Source organism: Ambystoma mexicanum, chromosome 8 (genome assembly GCF_040938575.1).
Source record: "Ambystoma mexicanum isolate Mex_15411 chromosome 8, UKY_AmexF1_1, whole genome shotgun sequence".
Classification (NCBI taxonomy): Eukaryota; Metazoa; Chordata; class Amphibia; order Caudata; family Ambystomatidae; genus Ambystoma; species Ambystoma mexicanum.
Genome location: NC_090929.1, coordinates 34,484,823 through 34,511,600, shown reverse-complemented (window position 1 = coordinate 34,511,600; position 26,778 = coordinate 34,484,823). Strand labels below are relative to the sequence as shown.

At 47.6% G+C, this 26,778-nt stretch overlaps 1 protein-coding gene across 2 annotated transcripts in view; it reads left to right on the top strand.

Moving 5' to 3' along the window:
• CRAT (carnitine O-acetyltransferase) overlaps positions 1-26,778 on the top strand; it is a 362,964-nt gene that overhangs the window by 201,969 nt on the left and 134,217 nt on the right. The window lies entirely within an intron of this gene.

Sequence of the window (26,778 nt, the reverse complement as noted above, 5' to 3'; positions counted from 1 at the left end):
GCGCTTAACTAGATGGCACTCCAATAAGTTTGTGAGAAAGGGAGGGAAAAAGACAGAATATGGAAAGGTACACCACTCTAAGATTCAGGAACACTGTTAGCAAGGCAGAAGAGCAAAAGTCACTGGTGAGCCAAAGTCCAAAGGCTGGGCCCACTCTTAGAGAGAGCAGAGTACAAATGCACCCAAGATCACACAGTTACACTAGGCTTTGAAAGTCTTGCAGAGGGTTCAAAAGAGTTTAGAGAGGCTTTAGGAAAGTTTAGCCAGGGTGTCCCAGGCTAACCCAGGTTCGAAAGCCGGGGGCTAAATCTACCCCGTACAGTCGGTAGCAAGGGAAGCCGGGCGGGACACGGTACCTTAAGTGGGAAGGATCCTCCAGCGGTGGCAGTTGTTCCTGGTAGTGGGTTCAAGATGCGTCATCGTCCAGGGGAAGAGAGGATCTCGACTTGGAGGAAAGATGAAGGTCGTTGCACTACGAGGGAAGAAACCAGCCGCGGAGTTTTCCGGTTAAAGGTGGTACCTTTGTTCGCGGTCGTGGTAAAACGTGGTATCCCGGTTGCCGGGGTGCTTGGCACAGGCAAGGCGGCCACGAGGTACGTCGGGAAGGCAAAAAGACGGTGAAACTGGTTATCCCCACCAGTCAAAGGAAGAAGACTCTCCGGCGAGAGATCTCCTCTGTCGTTGGGAAAAGTGGTGAGACGGTCCAGCAGGGCTCCACCGGTGGTGGTGTCGTGGCAGGTCGGCTCAGCTTCTCCCTCGTCGGATTCTCAGGTCCTGTGGCGACTTCAGAAGTTCCAGTCCCCAAAGCCCTGCTTTTATGCAGAAAACCCCCATTCACTCAGCCTAGCTCTCACTCACTCACCACTTGGGCCAATCAGGACGGAGTGCGACTTAGGTTGCCTAGGCAACTCAGTCCAGGGTGCCTAAATTCCCCTCCACCCCTCCTAAGTACCCCAGACAGAGTGGCACCACTTTGGAGGTCTTCTGTGGAGAAGCCTGCCAAAAAGTGGAACAAAGGGCTCGATTTGGGTTGGAGTCACAGAAGAGAGCACAAACGCCATTTTAGAATCAAGTTTTGGCAAAAAATACCAACCGGAGAATTAATATTAATTAAATAAACCGGCGGTATGTTCGAGGCTACCGTAAATAATTTATAAAGGTAGTAGCCTAAAACAACGGGAAATCCCATAGGAAAATATTTGCGGTTGAATATAAAAAGTAGTATCCACTGCCACCAGCCAAAACTCGATCAGGGGGGACGGAGACGTGCCCCCTCGACTAACAGACCCCGGGGCAATTGAATTGCCCCAGCCAGTACGTCCACAATATGATGGTTTGTACTGGTTCTGTTCAGAATTTAAGACTAGTAAAGTCAATGGTGACTTTACATGCCCTGGGAGACAGTGGTCAGTCCCGGGGTATGGAGGCTATACTGGGGGGTCACTATGACACCCATGTGTCACGGCACTGAGGGTGCTGTGTAACACACATCACAAAAACACATGAAGCCCTATGGAGTAAAAGACCCCATAGCCCATTAAACACATCTAGATTCAAAGAAACACACTCAAATCATGCCCAAGAGTGAGGGTAAAAGAGTCTCACTCTTGGCAGGAGAAAAAAATAAACCCCAAAAATCCAGCAAAGCTGCTGGGGGACTCGCTAGGTTAGGAAATTCAGCCTAAACGGAGAATTCTCCCTAACCCCTACCTGGACGATTGGTTGATCAGAGCGCGCTCTCCCGAGCAAGTCCTGGATCATCTGTCCGTCACCTGCCACTCCCTTCACAAGCTGGGCTTCTCCCTCAACTTAAAGAAGTCCCACTTGACGCCAACTCAGCGGCTCCAGTACATCGGAGCAGTGCTCGATACATCCCTGGGGCAGTGTTTTCCTCCCCATGTGAGGGCTCTTCACATTCGGCAGATGGTACAGAAGTTTCAACGTGCCCAGAGTTTCCCGGCGTTCGAGTTCTTGAGGTTGCTCGGCCTATTGGCATTCTGCATTCTTCTGGTGCCAGAGGCCCGGTTGCGGATGAGATCGCTGCAATGGGCTCTCAAGATGCAGTGGTCACAGTCCTCCGGCAGGATGTCGGACCCCGTCCAGGTGCCGCCCTCGGACGCTCGGGACCTTCTGTGGTGGGCCGACGAAGGCACTCTGATGAGGGGGGCTCCATTTTGGCTACCCTGGCCAGAGGTGATGATTGTGACAGATGCATCCCTCACGGGTTGGGGAGCTCATGCCAACGAGTTGACAGTCCGCGGTCCTTGGTCTCCGGAGTCCAGACTCCATATCAATCTGTTGGAGCTGAGGGCCGTCAGTCTAGCCCTGAAGGCTTTTCTGCCTTCTGCGCGAGGAAAGAATGTCCTGATTCTGACGAATAACACGGTGGCCATGCACTACCTCAACAAAAAGTGGAGGGGCAGGGTCACTTCCTCTGTGCAGGGAGGCAATGCAGCTCTGGTTCTGGGCCATCCAGCAGGGAATTTCGATCTTGGCAGTTTATCTGGCCTGAGACGAAAACGAGACGGCGGATGCTCTGAGCAGGCAGAGCGCAATCTCTTACGAGTGGGAGTTGGCTCCGGAGATTCTCCTGGAGATCTTCGCCCTTTGGGGGACCCCTCAAGTGGATCTCTTCGCCTCCAGTGTCAACCGGAAGTGCGATTTGTTCTGCTCGTGGGAATTTCCTCCAAGAGGAGCCTTAGGAGACATGTTCGTGGTGGAGTGGTCCTTCCCACTGCTGTACACTTTTCCTTCAGTCACCGTCATCCCGCAAGTGTTGCGGAGGTTCGGTTCCCAGATGATCCTCATTGCTCTGGGAAGGGCCCAGAGGATGTGGTACCCGGACCTTCTCGACTTGTCCATCTGCCCTCCACGTCGTCTTCCCTACCAAGGCAATCTGCTCTGACGGGAGGGGGGTTAGGTTCTCCATCCAAAGGTCAGATCCCTCAACCTTCACGCTTGGCTTCTGAAAGGTTGAGGTATAAGGATTGGGAACTCCCTGAAGACGTGATGGAGGTGTTGCTTTCGGCCAGACGGCCGGCAACAAGGTCCCTGTACCGTTGCCGTTGGAGAAAGTTCTGCGACTGGTGCAGGGTTAAGAATGTGGATCCTTTTTCATGTGACATTCCTGTGGTTCTGTCTTTTTTGCTTTCTTTAGCCCACAAGGGCTTGCAAGTGGGTACCATTAAAGGTTACCTGGCGGCGCTGTCCTTATTTAAGCGCTCGTTTGAGGAGTGTTCGTATTTTAAAATTCCTTTAATTTCTCAGTTACTGAAAGGTCTCACTAATGTGTTCCCTCCGTCACCTTTCCAGGTGCCCGGTTGGATTTGACTCTTGTTCTCAAGTTTCTAATGGGCGCTCCATTTGAGCCTTTACATTCTTGTCCTTTGAGACTGTTAACCCTGAAAACTGTATTTTTATTAGTTGCGGTCACTTCAGCTCGCAGAGTGAGTGAGTTACAGGTACTTTCAGTTAAGCCACCCTTCACTGTGTTTCATAAGGACAGGGTTGTCCTTAGAGTTCGTCCTTCCTTTCTTCCGAAAGTGGTGTCGGAATTTCATTTAAGCCAGAAGATCATTCTTCTGGCATTTTCTCCTCCTCCGCATCCTGGTAAGGACGAGGAGAGGCTCCATAGGTTAGATCCTAGGAGAGCTTTAAGGTTCTACATTTCACGCATGTCTCCGGTCAGGGTGGATGATCAGCTCTTCATAGGTTACGCTGGAAGGCCTTTGGGACAAGCTGTTACTAAGCAGACTTTGTCTAGATGGATTATCTTGGCAATTTCTGAATGTTACCGCTTGGCGGGTAAGGACCCTCTGGTAGGCTTACGGGCCCATTCTACTAGGGGTATGGCTGCCTCTACTGCCCTGCAGAGGGGTGTTCCTATTCGTAACATCTGTGAAGCAGCCACTTGGGCTTTGGTCCATACTTTTGTACAACACTACTCCCTAGATTCTATCCATGGACAGGATCTGGCCTTTGGCAAGGCGGTCCTTTACTCTGTAATTTGATTGGGCTTTCTAAATGTCTTTATTCTAAATTCTTTTTCCCTCCTCCTTACGTTGGTACTGCTTTGGGAGTCTGTCATAGATATGGAATACGTCGGAGGACCCAATCCCCTCGAAGAACAAGTTACTCTCTTACCTGGTAACGTTCTTTCGATGGGATGGTCCGACGACATATTCCATATCGCTCCCTCCCTGCCTATCCCGCTACAGAATTTCTTATGCGATTGTATCTTACGTTTCCGCCAGGCTTTCTGTGGTCATACTAGCAGGAGATTGGTGCCACACGTTCTGGGGGAAAAAACTACAACTGAGGCAATGGGCGTCGTGCGTCCTACTTATAACATCCGGTGACGTCGGGTCGACGGAGGCCCTTGAGGACAGTGTATCGACGCAGGACGCAGAAAGATTTTCCGAAGCAACACAGCTGTGGTGATTACTGTCATAGATACGTCGTTGCACCATCCCATCGAAAGAACGTTACTGTTACGCTCACCTGGCTCCCACAGAGGCGTCGATCTGGACTGGACTGCTGCGGTCTCCACCAATGTGACGCATAGGGCCGAGATGACGGACTGGACTGGCCCACTTAGCTTCGTTTGCTTGGCCTGTAGGAATATTCTTCTGCAAATGGAGAAAGGGAATTAACCACCCGTTAGTTGACCGTAAATCCCCCCACCCCGCTGTTCTCCCCACTGATCACCTTGGATGTCCCCTCTTATAGTCTCACCTGATGATTTGAAAAGATGAGCTCCCCATCCTGCATTGAGCGCAGGGGCGCGTAGATAACCAGTTGCTTCACTGGCTCGAAGGAATTGGTGAGTTCCAGGACAATATTAACTCCGATATTCCCGGCAAGACGCCGTAAGTATGTAGTTCGTAAGAGTTCAAATGCCTGACTTTCACTCTTGTCCGATTCCTTGACGGTTGCAGCTTGACCCTACCGAAGAGTTCCTCGTGGCAACCGGTAATGTTCTGGTAAGGATTTGTATTATCCAAAACAGTTCGATAAAATAATGTTCATATGTAACCTGTTACTTTCTCGCAGTGCCTGAATAAGGGAGAAGCATCAAGTCTTGGGGAATAATGCCTCCGGCGGTAAAATCAGGTAAGTCTTTTGTGTTGAGGAGGGTTCCCCTTGTTAGTCCCTTGTCCCTTCACCTTGCTGTCCTTTTGTTTCCCCTTAAGGGCCGGGGTTCGGCTAGGATGCAGTGGAAGCTGCGCCGACCCGTGAAGAAGAATAGTACCCCCGGTGGTAAAATCAGGTAAGTCTATGGGGGGTATTCCTCTGTGTATTCCCTTGGCTCACCTTGCTGTTCTTGTCTTCTCCATAGGTGCCGGAGTACAGCGGGAACATGCAGGAGGATGCAGTGAAATGTGAAGATGCTGCGAAGGCCGGTGAGTTCAATGCGGCGCTGCAGCAGGCGAGGCGACGCGCATAAAATAACTTCCTTCTTCCAGCTCGAAGGCACGCGGATCGGGAATTCAGGTAAGGATCAAAGGTATTGCTCTTGTTCTAACCTTTTCTTCTTCTTTCTCCCTTTTTCTAGGAGCTCCAAACTCAAGGCAGGCGTGGCAGGAGGCTGGATGCAGACTTGCAGGCACGGTGAGCATTACGCTGCTGGATGCAGAATAACGCGAAGCGTGTGCTGCTCTTCGGGCGTGGTTTAAATAGCCTCCAAAGTAGTCCCAGGTAAGTATTCCTCCCCAGCCCCACCCGAGTAAAAAAAAATAGTCCCTAGGTAAAATAGTCCCTTCCAAGCCTCGTTTGCCTTGGAGCTCTTGCAGCATGGTCTGCATCAGGTAAGTTTGCAGCATGGTCTGCATCGGGTAAGTTTTAATCTATGAGCCTGGCACCTATGGCGCCAGGACTGACTCTCCATATGAGCCTGGCACCATAGGCACCAGGACTGCACCCAAATAGCCCATAGCGGGGGTTGTTGGGCTTGCCTGGGGTAACTTGATGCCTGCTTCCGGGGTTGCTGGACTTGGTCTGGGTCCCCGGGGGGTAGGCATCATGACAGTTACCAGGTAAGAGAGTAACTTGTTCTTCTCATAGAAAACACTGCTCTAGTACTGGCACGAAGAAGAGGGATTTGGAGGAATACAGAAATGAAGGCCAGGTATGTCCCATTCATTGTGTTAATTATGGCCAGGCAAAAGAGGCCAAGGACTCGCACCTGAAACCCCTTGACAGGGCTCAGGTGTCCAAAAGGCCAAAAGGCAGAAGGAGGTTCATCAGGAGAGAGCAGCAGGAAGTCTAGTCCAGCCCATGATGAGCAGAGAGCTGAGATGCTGAGAAGTTGCAGAGTAAAGCAGTTTTCGGAAGCATGGCGAGGGAGCCATGTCTCCAGGGAGCCTACGATGTCAGAAGAAAGGAACCATGTGGTGGGTTTGTCCCTTCATTGAGGCAGAGCAGTACTCCTTCTCCTGGGCAAGGAAGCTGACCCAGGAGTGTCTGAGGGGCAGGAGGTGAGACCCTGACCTCCGGTATAAGAAGCTGTGTGTGCAGATAAGCTGTGATATCCAGCAGCACGACTGGTGAGTTTCAAGTAAATGCAAGAAGCCTGGTATGCGAGCGAATAAAAGCTGCTGATATACATTGTATCAACGTGCAGCTGGCACGTTGTCGAAAGTCTGCGATCAATAAACAATAAGAGAATAAGCAAATGTAATGCCAGCAATGAACTGTCTGGAAACTAGGTAACAGTGTAGTCATGTATAAGGAAATCGTATGCGTATGAAGGTCTCTAAACAATTGAATGTGAATTGAAAGTATTACAAGCAAGAACTCGATAAAGTGCTGTTAGAACACAGCAGAAGAAGAGGGGTGAGCAGTGAAGTGTGAGCAAGAGCTCGATCTGGAAAATCTGTTAAGAGGAGAAAGAGGCAACTAGTGGAAGCCGACAAAATCAAATATATGACAAGTGGTGACAAAGAAAGCAAGTCACCTACCAGTGAGTATTTGGACAGAAAGCCTGGGCAAGAAAGAAGCCAAAATGAGAAACAAACTAAGGACCTAGTTAAGGAACCAATTAAGAAATTACAAGGGCAACTGTTTGTGTGACCTGTAGTGGGTGGACCGTGCAGACTGTCAACTGTGCGAAGACCAAGGAGCCCCAACCAACCTGTAACAATTGTTAAAGGAAGTCGTGAATGTCGCACTTTACGAAATAAGTGCTTTTGAGCTTGGTGGAAGGGATCCCTGAGATCCTGTTGAACTCTATCAATTGAACCTTGAGGAGAAGTGCTTTAGAGCTTGGGGAAGGGTACCCAGAGCTCCTGTTGAGTATTGTAAACCAGTTGACTATTGTGAGCAAGTACATTAAGTTTGAGGAAGGGAACCCTGAGCTCTCATGGAACCTTTTTAAATTGACAAAACATTATACATCAAGAACAAGTATTTTGAACTTGGGAAAGGGAATCTCAAGGCTAGGAGAATTAGCTGAAACAAGCATATAATGGAACTGTATCCTGAACTTGGGGAAGGGAGCGAGAGGTAGCTCCATATTTGTTTTTGGACACTGTTTGGTTAACTAAGGACATCCCTACAACGTGTTTAGTGTTAGACGTGAGGACAAGTATAGGTTTTGACACCGACAAAATGTTCTGGTTTGGACTTTCAGACACAGACTTTCCTTAGTTTATTTATGTAGGGAAAACCCCACCTTAGTTATAGGGCAAGGTAGGCGTTAAACCAACCCAAAGCTTTCAATAAAGGTTTTAAAAAACTGTTATTATTCGGATACCAAGATGGCCACTGGGACACGAACACTGCAGAGAAGGCTCCCACCCGGCACTGCCTAAAATTGAAGAATTGGCAAAGCTGACCCTCCCGGGGTGTTCGAGGATTAACGTAATGGCCCAGTGGATGCCAGAGGAACCTTGGACGGCGGTGGATTCCTCCTATTGCAAAGCATTCAAACGATGATCAATGTGGCCTACTCTGGGCGTGGCGATTCCAATTTCAGTGCCAGAAGAGAGCAGGAGACCCGGAAGGTGTGAATGTCCGCGACCCACTCAAGGCTAAGGAGAGCGCTGCGTGGTCCTGTGTGGCAGGCATAAAATCAGCAGCCAGTGGCGCCTAACCTGTCCTCACTGGAGGGGGACCAGAGGTGCACCAGGGCTGATCTGTGAGAGGAGGCACTGTGCAAAACAGGGCAACACACGAGAGAAAGAAGGGTGCAAATGTGAACGTAGGAGAAGCGAAACATACTGCATCAGGATTACCCTTCAAGGTAGGAGTGGAGGGCCAGGAAAAAGTACCAGACTCTGTGGAAGGAGGCATGGCCAATGGACGTAAAAGGCAACTGCAAAGGAGGACATACTGATCACCAATGGTGAGAGTGGGACAGGGAAGAGAGATTCCACGTTGGCAGCAGGGTACGTTTGCCGGGATACTCAAATGTCTCGGAATAGGCCTAAAGATCCCAAAGAGGGGGCCCCAACTCCCAAACTGACAAACAACAAGAAGGTGCAATACGGAAGCTATGGTGCAAGGAAGGGGATTCAACGGTGGCTGAAGAACAAACTTCCCTAGAGCAGGAGCCTCAGGGAGGGTCCCCAATTGGTACATCAGTGCTTCTGGTCACTAAGGAAGTGTTTCAACAGCGTTTCAAAGAATTCAGCGATCAGATGACCGAGACACTGCAGGCACAGCTAAGTCTGATCTGGTCCAAATTAGCGCAATCCCTTCAGGAGGTGAAAGGGGACATCAAAGATATGGACGAGAGGGTTGATACCATTGAAAATGCGATTCAACAGCTGGCTGATGACATGCATAAGATAGACGCCTTAACTGATCAACTTGCAATAGCTACCCATAACTTGGAGATCCAGACGGAGGACCTTGAAAATCGCTCGAGAAGATCGAACATTGGGGTTAAAGGTCTTCTTGAAGGAATCGAGGATTGGAGCTTAAGAGATACCATGCAATAGGTTTTTGCGGACGTCCTTGAGTTGGACACGGGGGGGAGAAATTCCCCTGGATCGTATTCATATAGTTGGCCCTATGCAAAGGGAACCAGGGGCTAGACCCCGGATGTAGTAACGGCTATACAAGATTTGGACAAAAGGAGACGATATTACAGGCGGCTAGAAAAGCAAGTCCCATCCAAGTGAATGTTGTGTAAATACAATTATATCAAGATTTGGCACAGTCTACATTAATGAAACGGCGATCAGTGGGTCCTGTGGTAAGTCTTTCTTCAGGCTCAAGTACGATGTAGATGAACATTTCCATTTGGATTGTTTTCCTGGGAAGGACAACAACATCGCGTCACTTCCTGTGAAGAAGGTCTTGGGATATTGAAGGTTGAGGGGACCAGTGAGGGGGGCTGAGAAGGGACAGCTGCCATTGAATGAATCAACTCATCCCAGTGGTTATGGGGGGTAGAAAGGGGTTTCAACTAGTGACGCTAAATATTAGGGGCTTGAATTCCCCAGTTTAAAAAAAAGTAGAGACATTTTTAAAATGCGGCAAGCCGGGTACAGTGACCTTGCAGGGGACCCATATATGCACTAGTGATACCCCCACTTATTCCAATCCCACAACAGAGGCTAGACAAGGGGGGGGGGGCGTCCTCATAGCTATCAAAGGACAGATTGGATTACAGATCAATGCGAGAGAGGTGGACAAAGAGGGTAGATGGGGAAGAAAGGGGTATACCATAGCCACTGTATATGCACCAAAAGCGGGGCAAGATAGGTTTTTGCGAGGAGTTTTAAGCAAACTTGAAAAATGTGCAGAGGGACAAATAATATTAACGGGAGATTTCAATATGGCGTGGGATCCATATGTGGACAGGAGTGCGTCCAGACAATCCTCTCAGAGGGGCCCTACACAAATGTTAGTCACACATGGCTCAATTAGCATTGGTGAATTCCTGGAAAGAAACTCACAGGGGATAAAGAGGGTACACGTTTTACTCCTGCTTAGTGCTAATTTTCTAGGGTCCCCGGCACCTTGCTGGGCCAGGTGCAGAAAATGGACCTAGGCCCCATCCGCATCTCAGACCATGCACCTATAACAATAGATATACATCAGGAAATACAAGGGTCAGCGTTGTGGCGCTGGACATTTCCAGATCATCTACTGAGTGACCCGGTCACGTGCAGTGAGGCATGGAGTAAAATTGGGGAATATTTTGAAATAAATAGAACCCCGGGAACACCGGAAAGGACGGTGTGGGTTGCGTTTAAAGCAATTATAAGGGGTGAGTAAATTGCAAAGAAACCTCTAAGAGAAAAACAACTGGCTTCGATACAAAGTGATCTAGAATCTCGACTGAAAGGGGTTATGAGCAAAATGGAACCTAACAGGGAAGTAACATTAAGGAAAGAATTTGGGCTTCTCAAGGGACAATTAGATTAATTGCAGACTGGGCATGCTGAGAAATGTTTGCTATCATTAAGGCCAGTAAAGCTGACCATATGTTGGCACGGCAGTTGAGGATGAAGGAAGAAGCAAGGGCCATCCTTCGTATTAACACTGGACAAGGCGTGATTATTTCCTCTTCGGAAGACACTACAGGTATTCACAGAATATTATTCTGCACTATATAATACTGATTTCCCAGATGGAGAAGCTCAAGTGAATTATTTGAAGCAGTGCCAGTTGAATAAAATGGAGGTTGGTGAAATAGAATTGGAAGGGGAGATCACTCCTGAGGAAGTACGGGCAGCAATATTGTCGTTACCAGTTAACAAGCCTCCAGGACTGGATGGTTTTCCGGCACTGTTTTACAAAACCTATAAAGACTTATTAATTCTGGTAAGGACCTCTCTTAAACTTTCTTTTGAGAGGGTAGTATTACACAGACTATGGAAGAGGCAACGGTAGGTCTATTCCCTAAACCGTGGAAAGAAAGGACTCAATGCAGATCATACAGAACCATAGCTCTCATCAATATTGTCGGACTGACAATGCATTATTTATGTGCTATGTGGACAAACAAGGATGAATGAAGTTGTATTCGCTTGCATGGCTGGAGTTACAGGTTTAGAAACAAAGAAACATATGGCTCCAGGCAGTTCTCATTCCAAGAGTGGAAAGTTCATCTGCAGACTCACTCAGTCGCCAAGCATTGGCGAATCATGAGTGGAAATTAAATCACAATGCCCTGCATCAAATTCTCAGACAGTGGAAGATGCCCAAGATAGACTCATTTCCGATGAACAAGAACATCAGATTTCCAACATATGCCTGCAGAGAGGGCCTTGGTTTTAATTATCTAGGATATGCTCTGGAGATCTTGTCGAAGAACATGTTTGCGTTGAAGCTCAGGAAGACAGTCAACTGGACCCCAGTGTTCATTGCTCCTTGGTGGCTAGGCATTGTTTTTTGGACATGCCAAGCTTTTCGTTTCACCAACCAATATGGCTACCATATCTTCAGAGTCTCCTTCACCACAACAAGGGGCTGATATTAAATCCGCCCCCACGATCGCTCAGCTAGCGATATGGTTCCTGAAATCAGAGCAATAGATTACCTTGGTTTTTCCGATGGAAACCTTTGCATCATACAAGCAACTTGTTAAACTACCACCCGAGCATGATACAAAAGCAAACCGCATTTGCCACTGGTGTCTGGAAAAGGAGATAAATCCCCTGTTGGCCTCGTTAGGTCTGACTCTGTCTTTATATCAGAACTTGCAGCTACAGGGATTCAGATTCCTGCAGAACATCTCTCTCATCCTTGGGGGTGGGGAGTGTATCTGAGATGAGAATCGTATTCTTTCTCTTGGACAAATCCGGTAGTAAAGCCCCATTTTGATGGCGTTTGTCACCTTTTATCCACATGTCAAATCCCTTCACACTAAGTGGGATTTTGGAAATTAGCATCATGGAAGGAGACACAGACAACAGATTCATGGTATAACAAAATGTTTTTATTATGAATAAATCAGGATGGATTAAGGCTTAACTTGCCCTATATGAAGGTGGGATTACCCTACCTAAAGAAACTAAGGAAAGTATGTGTCAGAAAGTTCAACTGAAAAGTTTGTCTGTGTCCAAAACCTATGCTAGCCCTCACCACTAAGACAAAACAATGTGTAAGGATCAATATGTACAGAAACAGAAGGAGGGTGAGGCGCGCACTCTAGTTCCCAGTGTTGAATACCTGCTGCATTTCAAGTTGCTGTTCTCCTCGAAGCGCTTTCATGTCTCTAACAATCTTCAGGGAGGCTGTCTATTTTGGTAACCAGGAATCAACTACCCTCCAAAAGCACTATTTTTTTCCTGGCGGGGTAGAGGGGAAAACCAATGATGTGGCTCTCCTGGGTAGGGCATGGTGACCCCGGGGTCGCTGCCTCTAACCACTGCCTCTAAAACCCGGGTTTTCTGAACCAATATGTAGAGAAACAGAGGGATGGTGAGGCGCGCACTCTAGTTCCTAGTGTTGAATACCTGCTGCATTTCAAGTTGCTGTTCTCCTCCAAGTGCAAGTGTAAGGATGTCAGCCATACACTAAACAGTGTTCTAAACAGAAAGTTCTGAGCTATTTTCAGGGCTTATTCTTCGGCTTCTTTTCCCCAACTGTCAATACGTTTGTTATAATGTTCAATTTACCTTCAGGTGGACTTGAAATCAAGAAGTTCCATCTTTTATATACGTCAAGATGCCATTCCCCAAGTTCAATATAGTTCCAGGGCAACACGTCTTGGAATTCCCTTCCCCAAGTTCAAAATTAAAGAATGACACAAAAAGGAATATCTTGAGATTTGGTTCTTTAGACGACATTTCAACAATTCTTTACAGTTCATGGTTCTCCTCACCAAACTTCCTTGTTGGCATATATGGTTCCGTGGTCTTGGCACAGTTGTCAGATCACACAGTCCACCCATTACAGGTCACACAACCAAAAACCTTGCATTCACTTTCAGCAGGTTTCATTTCAACAGGTAATATTTCTCTGGTCGAGTTGCAGTTATTGGATCACACGATCCACCCATTACAGGTTACGCAACCAGGAACTTCGAGGTTTCCTTGAGTAATTCAATATTCTGCCAAACAAGTGGTTTCTCCAATTTTGCACTGAGCCTTTTATTCAGTGTAATTTCCCATTTGCTTTCAGTTCATGATTTAATAATAGTAGTTGTGCTGTTTCATATTATTCAATATTCAAAATGGATAGTACTTTGGCTTTCCTTTCACTTGTATATTCAATAGGTGCAAGTTTTACATTTTTCATTCAGTTCGATATTCAATAAAGGTATCTTTGCTGAGTTTCTTCCATTTCACGGTTCAATAAGCTTAGCGTTGCTAGTTTCATTCAATTTAGTAGTCAATAAGGGCAACGTGATTTATTTCATTCAGTTCAGCAATTGGTAAGTGCAGCTTTAATTGTTTCATTCAAATCGGCATTCAATAAAGACACCTTAGCCTGTTTGATTCAGTTCAGTATTCAATAAACATAGGATTATTTTTTTTTTTGATCTCATTCAATTTGGTGTTCGAAACAAGTCACTTTGCTGGTTTCAGTTAATTTCCATATTCGTTAAGGGCAGCTTTGCCGATTTCATTCAGTTTAGTATTCAATAAAATGACTTTTGCCAGTTTTCAGGGACTTCTACGTTATGTGCGTTCCCTTGCAGCACTTGCGTGTTTCTGGGATCTCGGACACTTAACTGCGTTGGCAGCTCCTTCCTGTGCTGCTTTTCCCCAGCCAACAAAGCCTGATTTTGCCCTGACCTTGAAATTGATGCGGTCCAGGATCTTCGGTATGAACTACAAGCCCTTTGCTTGGAGAGGGTCACGCTTCAGCATGAAAATGCAAGCTTACGTCAGGGCGCAGCCGCCCTTTCTCATGCTAAGAGCACCATAGCACTGAACACCCCCATGAAATTTGATGGAGACCCTCGTCGTTTAGCCGAGTTTTGGAATCACTGAAAGGTGCATTTTCTGTTTCGTCCCACGCACTTTGTTCAAGATAAAGGCAAGATGGGATACATCTTGGGACACCTTACCGGGAGTTCCCTGGCCTGGCGGCTCCTTATGTGTCAGCTAACAGTCCTATTCTTGACAATGTTTCTGAATTTGTAAAGGCATTTATAGAAGTATTCCAATCACCCATCTTGGCTTCAGTGGCTCAGAATCATTTAATCAAAATTAAACAAGGATCCAATGACACAGTCACTTATATAAGCTGATTCAGACAGTTAGCTATGGATTCACAATGGCCAGAAATAACTCGGAAGACCTTGTCCATCATGGTCTATGTGAAGAATATAAAGACTAACAGGTACACATTCTGGAACCTGACCCTTTACAGTCTTTGCTTTTTCAGGTGTTACGCATCGACCATTGTCTTGCTGAAAGAAGAGAAGAGATATGCAGGTGTGCGCATGCTTACTTCAGACTTCCCCCAGCGACCACTATGCCTGTAGCACCCCAGGAAGCGGGCCCTGAGCCTAAGCAGCTATGCGCCATCCGCGGCCGAAAATAAGCGTTGTAGGACATTATGCTTGTGTTTGTATTGTAGAGCCGCGGGACATTATCTGAACACCTGTCCTCTCCGGCCACCTAGGGTTCCGGAAAACTAGATTTGTCATCAGACGTCAAGGCAACAGCAGGTCCAACCTCAGATTCAGTCCTTCCGACCCACCCCAAAGAGTTCCTTCCGATGCAACCTGTTCCTTTGCTGGTTCTTCAAGTACAGATTTTTTGGGGCAATGGCGAGATTGATACCCTTGTGTGTTGTATTGTGGTGCCTCGGCAATTATGTTGACAACAATTTCATACTCAAGAATGGAATATCATTTCTGGGCAAAGGAACTGCTACTCCTATAGAAGTTATCGACAGAACACCTTTGTCATCTGGTCCCGTTTCTCAACATACTGTGGGAACTTGTCCTGCAAATAAATGGCCATGCTGAAGACATCTCTCTGGATATCAACACACCCACCTATCCCATTTTGTTGGGGTTACCCTGGTTGCTTTTTCACAACCCACACGTCAATTGGGACTCAGACTTTGGTGTTTGCCTCAACACACATTCAGTCCTTCAGTGGTTTAGAAGCCATAAATGAATTCACTGCTTTAACTGCCCTGCAACCAGGTGAAAGTAAACCGATTATGTTCTTTGCCATTCCAGCGGAATATGAAGAGTACCACCACATGTTTTTGGCTCCTGACGATATACCACTGCCTCTGCAAAGGCCGTATGACTGTGGAATTGATCTTTTGACCGATAGGCCAATACCTCATGGTAACATTTATTTTGACTCCGCTGGAACGTGAAGCACTTCGCATTTACATCTACAACAGTTTAAAGAAAGAATACATTGTACCTTCAAAGTTACCTGCTAGTTTCCCTTTGTTTTTTGTAAAGAAAAAAGAAGGGACACTGCGTCCCTGTGTCGATTATCGTCAGTTCAATGATGTGACCAATAGAGATCAGTATCCCTTACCCTTACTCTGTGATATCATGGAATACCTGCACGAAGCTATGGTCTTCTCCAAACTGGATTTAAGGGGAGCTTATCACTTTGTCAGGATTCCAAGCTGGAGAGGAATGGAAGATGGTGTTTAAAACTCCTTTGGGCCGTTACAAATTTCGCATAATGCCTTTTGGCATGAGTAATGCTCCAGCCGTTTTCCAAAGATTTATTGACCTCATCTTCTCCGACTTATTCGGATTGTCTGTCTGGGTGTACCTGGATGATACTAATTTTTTCAACCTCTTGGGAAGAACATGTCAACCACATCAGGGAAGTTCTACATAGGTTGGCTGAAAAACATCTCTATGCCAAAGCTGAAAAAGGGGTTTCACCAAACCCAGATATAATTCCTTGGCTGCGTCATCAGCAACACCGGAATTCAGATGGATCCCAGTAAGGTACGAGTGATTCAGCAATGGAAGAAACTGCATGATCAAAATGCTTTACAACGGTTTTGGGGTTTCGCAAACGTTTACATAGGGCAGTTTCATACCGCACTTCTCCCAGTTATCTGTGGAGCTAACTCGTCCGTTGAGTAGTGCTCAACCCTTTTTGTGGACAACAGACTGATGATGCATATGAGGAGCTCAAAAAAGCCTTTGAGTGCACCTATACTGACACACCCTGATGGAAAAAAGACCATTTATTGTGGAAGCTGATGTGTCTGACTCAGTGATTGGGTCGGTGTTGCAACAAGACGCAACCACGTTCGTTGAACACCCTGTGGGTTCATATTCTCGCAATCTGACACCAAGCAAGCAGAATTATGCAGTTATTGAAAAAGAACTGTTGGCCATAAAATCAGCCTTTGGAGAGTGGAGGCATCATCTCCTAGGAGGGCGGTTTATAGTGGAAGTGCGCACCGATCACAAGAATTTGCAGTATTTGTGTTCTCTCCAGTGTCAGAATGCCAGACAAGCTTGATGGGCCTTTTTATTCTCACACTTTGACTTTGCGATTTCTTATTTTCCTGGTGCTCGGAGTAAGAGAGCAGATGCTATCTCGATCTTTGAGTGAAAGAACAGGGCAAGAACCTGGGGACCTCACTCTACTATTACCCAGGCATTTCCTTTTTTCTCTACAACGATACATGAATACCATTCTACGGGAGACCTTAAAACATTCTCAATGTCAAGATCTGCTGTTGAACCCAGGAATAAGTGAACTAAATGGCCTCTTGGTCTACAAGGGACAATGGTATTTACCTACCCAGTGTGGAAAACCTGAAGGTGTTTCATGACTTAGTCCCCGGGGATCCCTTAATCAGGTGGCCAGGGAAGGGCCATCGCTATTGGATCCTGACCCTAGGGGTGGACTAGCGAGGGAGGATCACCCGGGTAGGGGGTCCTCGCAGTGTGGGGAAGCGACACTGGAAGGTGAGATATGGTATCCCCCATATTCCCTCTACCATTATGGAATACTACAACGCCCATAATTCCCCTCCTTTTCTAATCAGCCCAACTACTGTGACGAGGAAGACTTGAAACTATGAAGATTACCACTGGTAACATGTACTGGTCTTTTCCCACTTATAAGGCCAGGCAAGCTCATGCATTCAGTCAAAATCACACACACCTGAAACTCGTGGACCATTTTTTAAACTATAAAAGGTGGCGCACAAGAAGATGCAGAGAGGAAGGCAAGGGCCAAGAAGGAAGGCAAGCTGGGGGGCGAGAAGGGCGAGATGGAGGAGCAGCTGGGGGAGAGCTGCAGAGAACCAGGCCAGGGAGAATGGGGCGCTGACAGGCTGCGAGTTAAGGCAGGAGAAAGCGTGGCAAGGGAGCCGTGTCTCCAAGAAGCCAGAAGAGTTTGGAGAAGGGACCCGAGGGCCCAGCTAGTCCCTTTCCTTCGTGCACCAGCAGACTGCTCGTTTCCTTCCCTGGACTGCGAGGCCACCTTGGAGTATCTGAGGGACAGGTGGGCAAGACCCTGACCTCGGCGAGCTGAAAACAGAAGAACGCGTGAAAGCAATCGCAGCTGGTGAGTTCAGAGAAAGGGAGACCCCAGCTTGTGATACTGTCATGGTCATGAAGTCGGGGGGCACAGGCATGTAGGGGTCGCATGCACAGGAGACCTGGGTGGACACTGTCCTGGCGCCTTTGGCACCAGGCTCATTAACAAAAGTAAACAAGAACGTCCATTTAACACCAAAAAGCTTTTATTATGGACATAGCACATCAGATGCATTAACCTTGAACATTCCATCCATTAAGCAGCCCCAAGTGTATTCTTGGGTGTGGCTACTAATGGATTGCCTTTGCACGTGCTCACTCTCTAGGAGTGGCAGGGTGTGGCTGCTAAACCAGCCCTAATGGGCGTGCCCATGACCTCAGCTATATAAACTGCCCCAATCCTCAAGACAGACGCTACGCGTTATTCTGCACTTGCAAGCAGCGTAACGCTCACCGTCGCCTGAGGTCAGACTTATCTTTGAAGATCCTGCTTCTTGGACTGCTTCCTGCCAGCATACTTGCCAACTGGGGGAAGCTGTTCTTACCTGTACATCTCTCCGGCGAACCAAATATTCATCTTTACACTTTCCGGAACGCTGAAATCTTCATCTTGACACCGCAGCACGACACGCTCCATCTTCGACAGCAGCGACTGCAAGGAAAAACAGAAGACAAGGTTAGACATAAAAAAAAGTCATTTTAAGGACGCGCTTCGCCATACTTTGTGCGCTTTCCTTAAACCATCACTTACCTGGTGTTGAACATTGCACTAGCATCCATCTTCCACCCGGTCGCGTCTCACAGCTGCACTGAGGCCACATTTCAATCTAAGGGAAGAAAACAGAAGAGAGACATTATTGCGGGCATAAATAGGAGCAACATATAAAGACGTTAAACAGAATGAACAGCATCACAAGAGCTCAAGAAAACTTACCAATCATAAGGAGAAGCATAGCCGCAGCTCAACTGGACTAATCCTTATCAGGGATCAGTGAAGGAACTAGATGCCATTCGACGCGCCCCTGCCAGAAGTAGCAGGACGGAGAGCTCCTTTTCCATAATTCACACGTTAGCTTTATGGGCTGGCGTATGCTCACAGAAACCGTACTTTGGGGTGATGGGTTTGAGAGGTACAACAATCACAGATTGGCGCACTCACACACTCTTATCTCCACGCAGGAGCAGTATCACCACGTATGACCGCTCACAGCTTTTCTACTGAGGGAGAGGCCTGAAGGGGGTGAATCAAGTTCAGGGAGGGCTGCAACCGTGCCCCAACACCCCTGCAGAGACCAGGTGAGCGTAACAGATACGCGCGATTGTGGAAGGCTACCGTATTGCACGCGAGGCTACGCATTGAATGATAAAAACACTGAACAGAAAGGTTGATTGTATTTGACCGGTGAGGGAGCCGATGAGAAATAAAGTAAGAGTGGTACCGTGTGAGAAGGCACATTGTTAAACACTACTTGAAGGATAACAGAACAGTAGAGCATGAAAGCAAAAATGTGTTGAAAGCCACTGAAGGGAAGGGCACGAGGGAAAAAGAGCATGCAGAGATCCCGAAAGGCTAATGTGAAAGTGAATGGATATTTTTGGTGAAACAAGGAACAGGGTGGCTGTGGGCCCATCCTAATGCACTGCATGATTTTGGTGAAACAAGGAAGAGAGTGGCCGAGGGCCCTTTCTACAAAACGTAGCACTAGAGGCACGGAGTGCAAGAGGTAGGGATACTAAGACCAACCCTATTGTCGGAGTGGTCACGCATGAGGGTGATAATATGCTTTTGCAAAGGTCTCTGACAGGTGAACATTGTGAGATGAAGTACACAGGTTGGGTAAGGGTGTTCTCCCCGAGCTCTGTGAAGCAGAGCTGTTTGGCTGGAAAGTGTTTCAGCCGTGTTTAAGTGTCGGAAGACGGGCAAGGGCAGCCTATGAAAGTAATCAAGAAGGAACTTCGTGAATATCTGTTTATTTGACAATTGTAAAGCCAGGTGAGGGATGCCCGAAAGATTCCATTGAAGAGAACTGTGATGTATATTGAACTAACATTGAAATAGGTGAGGGAAGCCTAACAGATTCATGGGAACTCTTTGAACTGTGCATACTACCCACTGTGCATACTACCCACTACCCATTGTACTGAACTTGAGGAAGGGAGTAGTGAGCCACTCTCATTGCCATTCTGACATTCTTTTAACACTCTTTATTTTCATACTTTTTCCGCACACCTAGTTATTGTGAAATGTGAGGGCAAGTATAGGTTTCTGACACAGACCTTTTCCTTTGTTTGACTGACTTGGACCATTTTGTTTTGAAATTAGACTACTCCCATTATAGAATTGGGGCCAGATGGGAAGTCTCCAACCCCAGTCAAACTTAATTAAGGTGTTGAAACTTGTACCTTTTGTGTCTGTGTCCTTACTTGTGATACCATGCCTGCCTCACACAAGGCTCTTCGTAAATCCATACTTCATGGTTTTCATGATGCAAAGATTAGTGGGCATCGTGGCACGAAGGCTAAGAAGGAACTGATCTCTCGTCAATTCTGGTGGCCAGGATGGGCACGCCAGGTAAAGAACTGTGGCTTTGTGTCCAGTCTGCGCTCAAATGAAGAACAATCCAAAGAGACTCATTGGATTGCTACACCCTACAGAAACGCTGTCTTAACCTTGGCATACTATTGCTGAAACCTTCATTTGTTGATTTACCCCCGTCTAATGGCAACACATGTATCATTGATATTGATATTTTATTTCTATTGCGCTCGTGCACAAGTGTTTCAGAGTGCCACAAGGCAAGGGAGGGGAACAGGGAGAACAAAACACCGATCTTACTAGCCCCAGTGACATTGAGAACGTGCTTCAGCAAGATGGCACATTTTATTCAATTTCCTAGGATTCCTACTGCACTCCAGAGGGCTAAATCTTTATTTCATGAGATATAGCGCCTCTATGGTTTACCCGAGAAGATGCTCTCTGATCGTGGTTCCCAATTCCTTTAATTGTTTTGGGTCCAGTTGTGCCGACACATTGGAATTAAGCGGGCTCGGAGTTCTGGTTACCATCAGCAGACAAACGGACAAACTGAGCGCACCAATTAGACCCTGGTGACTTATTTACGATGCTACTCAAACGCTACTCAAGACAATTGGTGTGATCTCCTGGACGCTACTGAGGTGGCATATAACAATTCAGTGCATTCAGCAACTGATGGGAGCCCATTCTTTTGTTCTTCTGACATAAACCCCAAAGTTTGACCCTGTTCACCGGTCCAACCCAGTGCTGTTCCTTCTGCTGATTGAATGATTCACTGAATCCAGATGCAACATCGAATGATGTTGGATATGCTGGTCAAGACACAGAGGTATATGAAAGCGCAGGCCGATAAGAGAAGGTCACCTGAACTGGATTATGCTGTTGATCTGGTCTGGCTTTCTGCTAAGAATTTGTCTTTTTGTAATCTGCCCTCCAAACTGGCCCCCCGCATTTTTGGTCCCTTTCGGGTTTTGCAACGCTTGTCTTCAGTGGCTTACAGATTGCGTTTGCCTTCCTCTTTGCGCATCCACCCTGTTTTTCATATTTCTCTCCTGAAACCCTGCCGCACTGATGCCCACGGTCCGTCTTGCCCTCGCACCCCAGCTCCTTTGCTGCTTGGTGGAGTGCCTGAATTTGAGGTCCAGGAGATTTGTGATTCTTGGATTTGTCGTGGGGTCCTTCAGTTCTTGGTGGACTGGATGAGGGGTTTCCTGCTTGTGATCGGACCTGGGAGCCCCTTTCCAATGTTCATGCTTCACGCCTGGTTTGGGAGTTTTTTCTCCGTCACCCTTTGAAACCCGGGACCGTGGGCCTTCCTGCGAGGGTTCATAGTGTCACAACACTTACCTGGCGTTATAGTTTGCAGAGCCATAGGCCTTCTTGGTGGCTCTACCCATGTTGTAATCGGCCTCATTTTCAGAGTCCCTGAGTGCCATGGGAGCTGCCATTGTTGGAGATCTGCGCATGCGCGGGAAACAGTGTTTCTATTCACGCATGCTTGATCCAGCAGAGTCTCCAGGTTGCCAGGACAACCTTGCTTGGCTTCCTTGCAGCCTTGCTATAGTTACGGCTGCCTAAAAGACAGCATTGAGACAGGGCTTTGCACATCTCAACGTGGATTTCACCTGTCCATGTCCTTGCTCCTGTATCCTGTTTTGCCCGTGTCTTATTCCCAGCATTTCTGGGGTTCCTCCCTCCTTCTGTATCTTGTTTTTTCCTTTCCTTCCTGAAAACCCCTTGGCTACTTCTTGCCTAGTACTCTGTTGCCCTTCCTTGATGGCTGGATCCTATTACTCCATCTCCTTCCCACCTTACCCTGGTTGTCTTGACCAGCCTCTGTCCTCTGGACATCCAGTGACCCCATCCTGTGACATCCAGTACTCGATTCTTGCTACCCGCTGTTCATTCCTCAACACTATTAAACATCTTTGGACTCCAGGATATCATGTGGCCTTCCCTGCCAGTGCCTTGCACTGTTATTACGCCACGATAATCAGGGAAGGCTGTCCTGTGGTGGGGGGAGTCGGTTCCCGCGTCACATTGTCTTCAGGGACCTTCACAAAAGCCGACTGGCTTCTCATCAACTTCAAAAGAAAGCAATAGTGATGGCCTTTCCTTGGCCACCTGCATAGAGGATCCAAGGGGAGTAGGACTGAGAATACCACAGGCTTCTCACAGATTTTACTGCGGTTCGTCACGCAATCTGTAGAAAAATACTTTGTGCCAATGACTGCTACTGATATTAAGTTGGTTTCATGAAAGGTTGCTTTTCTTTTAGGTTTAACATCAGCAAGAAGATTGTGAATTGCAGGCCCTTTGCGGGGAAGAACCGTTTAGTACATTTAAAACCCATCCATCTTTTTTGCTGAAAATAGTGTCAGAATTTCATATAAACTAAGATTTCCCTTCCATTTTTCTTCAGGTTTTCTTCCTGGAACCATCTTCTGACTCAGAAAGGCTCCTCCACAACTTTGATGTTAGGAGAGCTTTCAAGTTCTACATTGACAGAACAAAGTACTTCAGATTCTCTTCTAGCCTTTTTGTTAAGTTTGATAATTCCAGAAGACGTATTCAAGCATCCAAAGCTACCAACTTTATGTGGATTGTTTACTGTGTCTCTGAGGCCAGCTCCGTTCAGGGTTCCAACTATCGAAGGGTCTACATGCTCACCTTGTGGGGGCTTACGTAGCTTCAGTAGCCTTCCAGAAATATTTACCATTGGGGTCCAGTAAGGGCTGTCACTTAGGCTTCCCTGTCGGTTCTCTGTAAGCACTGCTGACTTCACAAGAGTTCCGTAGCTGACACTCAGTTCGGGCAGGCAGTTCTCAAAATTCTCTTCAAGTAACATTAGGTTGGGTCCATCCACCCACTATTCCTGTTGCAGTGCTCGAGAATCAAACATATGTAAGGAGGAAAGGGGGCGGAACGTAGGAGTAAGAACACGTTACTCACTGTAGTGACAAATGTACTCGTAGTCCAGAGTCCACTTTCCTCCATATGCCCGCTCACCATCCCCTTTGAAAGATCCTTAAATGACCTCAAATCACTGATCTTGGCGATCGGAAAAGGGCTGGTGGGTAAGGCTTAAGGCGGGGCTCAGGAAGGCAGCACTAAGGTTGTGCATGTGCCTATCCTCGCGCAAACATTTTACAAATGACTAATGTTTTGGGTGCTACCAAAAAGTGCTACTGTCCCATCTCGATGAACGGAGTGTCTCATAAGTACGGAGGAAAGGAGATTCAGAACTAGAATTATGTTGGTCACAATGGTGAGTAACCTTTTCTTTATTCTAAATAAACCCTTGTTTCTGTGTCTGTGTGAACTCGATCCCACAACATACAGGAATGGGGCTGAGCTACTTTGCTCAAAGGAAGTGTGACAAATCCAGGGAATTTGGGACTAGGGATGTCGCTCTGCTACGCCTAACACCCCCTAGAGGACAGAGCAAGAAGAATCCCACCGGGTGTACCCTTAGGGGACAAGGAAACCCCAGGTAAGGGCTTTACTCCAGCTCCCTTTACTTCACAGTCCAAGTGTTTGTTTGCTATATGGGGATTAAACATGGCCGTAATATACAGGGCAATTTGAAACTTAATGGCTTGGTTTCTGAAATGTACTTGTTGCTGCCCTTTCATGAAGAGCGGAACAATGGATTCGCCCATTTCGTTCCAGGGAGGAACATAAAGATTCCGGTACTCAAACCCAGGGGGTGAGCACCAGCCAGTGTTATGCTCACCTGGTTCCCACAGGGGTGTAGATCGAACCCGGACAGCTGCGGCCTCCACCAACGTGAAGCATAGGGCAAAGATGACCGTCTGGACGGACCCCCTTAGTCTTGTAAGCTTGACTCGTAGAAATATTCTCCTGTAGATGGAGAAAGGGATTTGGCCCCGTGGGTGTGAATGCAGACCCCCTCCCCTGCTCCCGATTTACCCACTTGCCACCTCCAATATTCCCAATCAGTGTCCTCACCTTATGTTTTTGATTGGTGAGCACTCCATCCTGCATGGCATGCAGGGGCGCGTAGATACCAGTTGCTTCACTGGTTTTAGGTGCTGGAGTTCTAGACGATTATTGACTCTGGAGTTTGCCAAGATTAAAGAGTTCAAAATGTCCAATGTTCACTCTTGCACTCCCCTGTTGATTTGCAGCGACAAATCCTGTCTGGAGGTTGCTGGCGGCGTTCAGGTAAGAGTCTATCACCCAAACTATCCTATAAAGTTGCGTGAGTTTAGCTCATTGTTTTTTCCTTCTTTCCAAGATGCGGCGTAAGAAGATTGCGGCGTATTGAAGGATAAAGCCTCCGGTGATAATCAGGTGAGTATCGTAATAAAAGTGATTGTCTTTTTAGTCTCTTTAGGCTCACCTTGCTATTTTCTTGTCTTTTCCCCAGATGTTGAAAATCACTGAAGAAAATGACGGAGGCAGCGCCGAGTCGGAGATGCTGTGGGCTGGTGAAAATGGAGCGGCGCTGCAGCTGGAATACGATGCGTGCCGAAAGAATGTCCCTTTAGGCCCGGAGTGATGCAAGATCCGAAATCAGGTAAGGAATAGATTAAAATCCGTAATCTAACCTCTTCTCCTATTTTCCTTTCTCTCCTAGCAGCTCCGTGTTCGAGACGGGCGTGGCAGAAGACTGGATGCAGGTTTGCAGGCACGGTGAGCGTTACGCTGCTAAATGCAGAATAATGCGAAGCGTGTGTAGTAGATCGGGCTGGTTTAAATAGCTTCAAAAGTAATCCCAGGTAAGAAGTCCCTAGGACCACACCAGAGTGAAAACTAGTCCTTGTGGAAAAATAGTCCCTTCCAGGTCTCACGTTGGTCTGGATGCATGTGCAGCATGAGGTAAGTGATGACTATGAGCCTTCCGCCTAAAGCGCCAGGACTGAACCCAGATAGCCCCCAGCCAGGGCTTCTGAGGTTTAAACAAATGTCTGGATGCCTGCTTCCGGGGCGGATGGGCTTGGTCCAGCTGCCCGGAGGCAGGCATCATGACAGCCAGAGAGAGAAAGCCAGCTTGCGCAGCAGTGCAGAAGAGGGAGTCCCTCCCTTGCAGGAGGAGTCTGAAGGAAGAGACGCAGTTGAAGTGCTGGGTGGAGAGCCAAGGAAGCCCACGGATCGCTGCCACTTTGGCGAAGGCGGGGGAGCCTGAGGTGCTCGGAGGCCCCGAGGAAGAAGGTAGCAGAGTTTGACAGTGCACTGTCTATGCAACACCAAAGACCTGTCAGTCAAAAATGGGAGGAACCAGCATGAGACCCGATCGCAGAGACCAGAGTGAGGTCGAGAGCACAGCTTGCGGGGGCTAGAGAGACTGCCTCCCCTGACGAGCACCGACCTATGGAAAGCAGGTATGCACCCTTGTACAAGGTGTAGGGCGGTAAGGCCACAGAAGAGCCCATGCCAGGCTGAGAATCTCCATAGCTCACAAGGGGGTGAAATAAATGGCAAGCACAGTCGGGCTGAGAAACCCCCTAGTCCATGCCGGGCCAAGGATCTGCATACCCCACGGCTGGGACAAGGGGGGGGTGCACAAGACTGACGAGCACAGTCTGGATGAGAAAGCCAATAGCCCACACTGGGCTCAGGATCAGCAAACTCAAGCGTGTGTGAGAAAACTATGCAGCGAAACAGGACCGGGAAAGCCCATAACCCATGCCAGGCTCTGTATACAAGTGCCTCACGAGAGGGTGAAGAAACCGACAACCAAAGCAGAGCTGAGCCAGCCCTTAGCCATACTGCGCTGAGAGTCCAAATACCCCACAATGGGTTGAGAGTATCGACCTACAAACAGAGGCTGAAGAGCTGAGGGGCCCAGACTGGGCAAAGACACCATATACTTTACAAAGGGATAAGATGTCCTACAACTCGAGCAAGGGTGAACAAGGGAATTACTTTACTCCAAGTCACTAAGTACCTTCAAGCTGGCGAGAGAGCCATTTTTGGTGTTGTGAATACAGACCATTTTAAAGCAGAAGAACTTGTTGCTTCCACATCTCGTGGGACTGGAAAGGTCTGGAACTCTTTGAACTACGTGATGAGGTCTTTTGGATAAGGGGAAACGATCAAGGGACATCTCACAATTACTGTCCTAGGGCTGGAAAAGACATTGATAACTCTTGGGTGGGGGGCAGACCATTTACCTTCCAAGTTCTGCATGTCATTCTTTAGGGGTGAGTGTGGTCCGGGTAGGCCTCCAGGATCTTTTGGGGGGTGTCTTCTGTATCCCAGAAAACCTTGGAGAAGAAGCTGGGACATGGCTAGAGAGAGGTGGTCTTGGCGAAGCAATGGTCCAGGGCCAATCCTGGGCAAGGCTGATTGCTCCTAGGGTCTGAGTGTGCCTGTGTAGGTGCCCAGACTCAATAGCTTGTAAACCAGCCACGCCAACACCATTTCTGTGCCAGTGAGTACTTAGGGCAGCAATCCACATGGACACTGGCATTAATCATAATCCAGAAGAATATGCTCCCAGGAGAAAGTGCAGGCAAGCTGTTGATGTTACTCCTGGTGCCACGTATGCCTTGTACTAAATTACCTGAAAATAAAGCTTCTTTTCCAGACACCCCTCCTCCAAAATGTGTTGGTGGTTTTACTCTTCTGCTTGTTTCAGGAAGAACTCAAATGGCAATAGTTTGGTACCCTATGCGGTAAGCGCTGAGGTTCCTCGTGGCCATATTGTCTTGGACAGCAATACTTCTTCCAGATCAAGAGTCTTTTGGGGGGTGGGGGGTGTAAATACACTACTTTCCATTGTCCCCCTTGACTCGCTGTACCTCACTGCCACTATTTACGCCTCTTTATATGAGCTGTGTTTTCTTTGCGCTTAGAGCACTTTCTGTCACACACT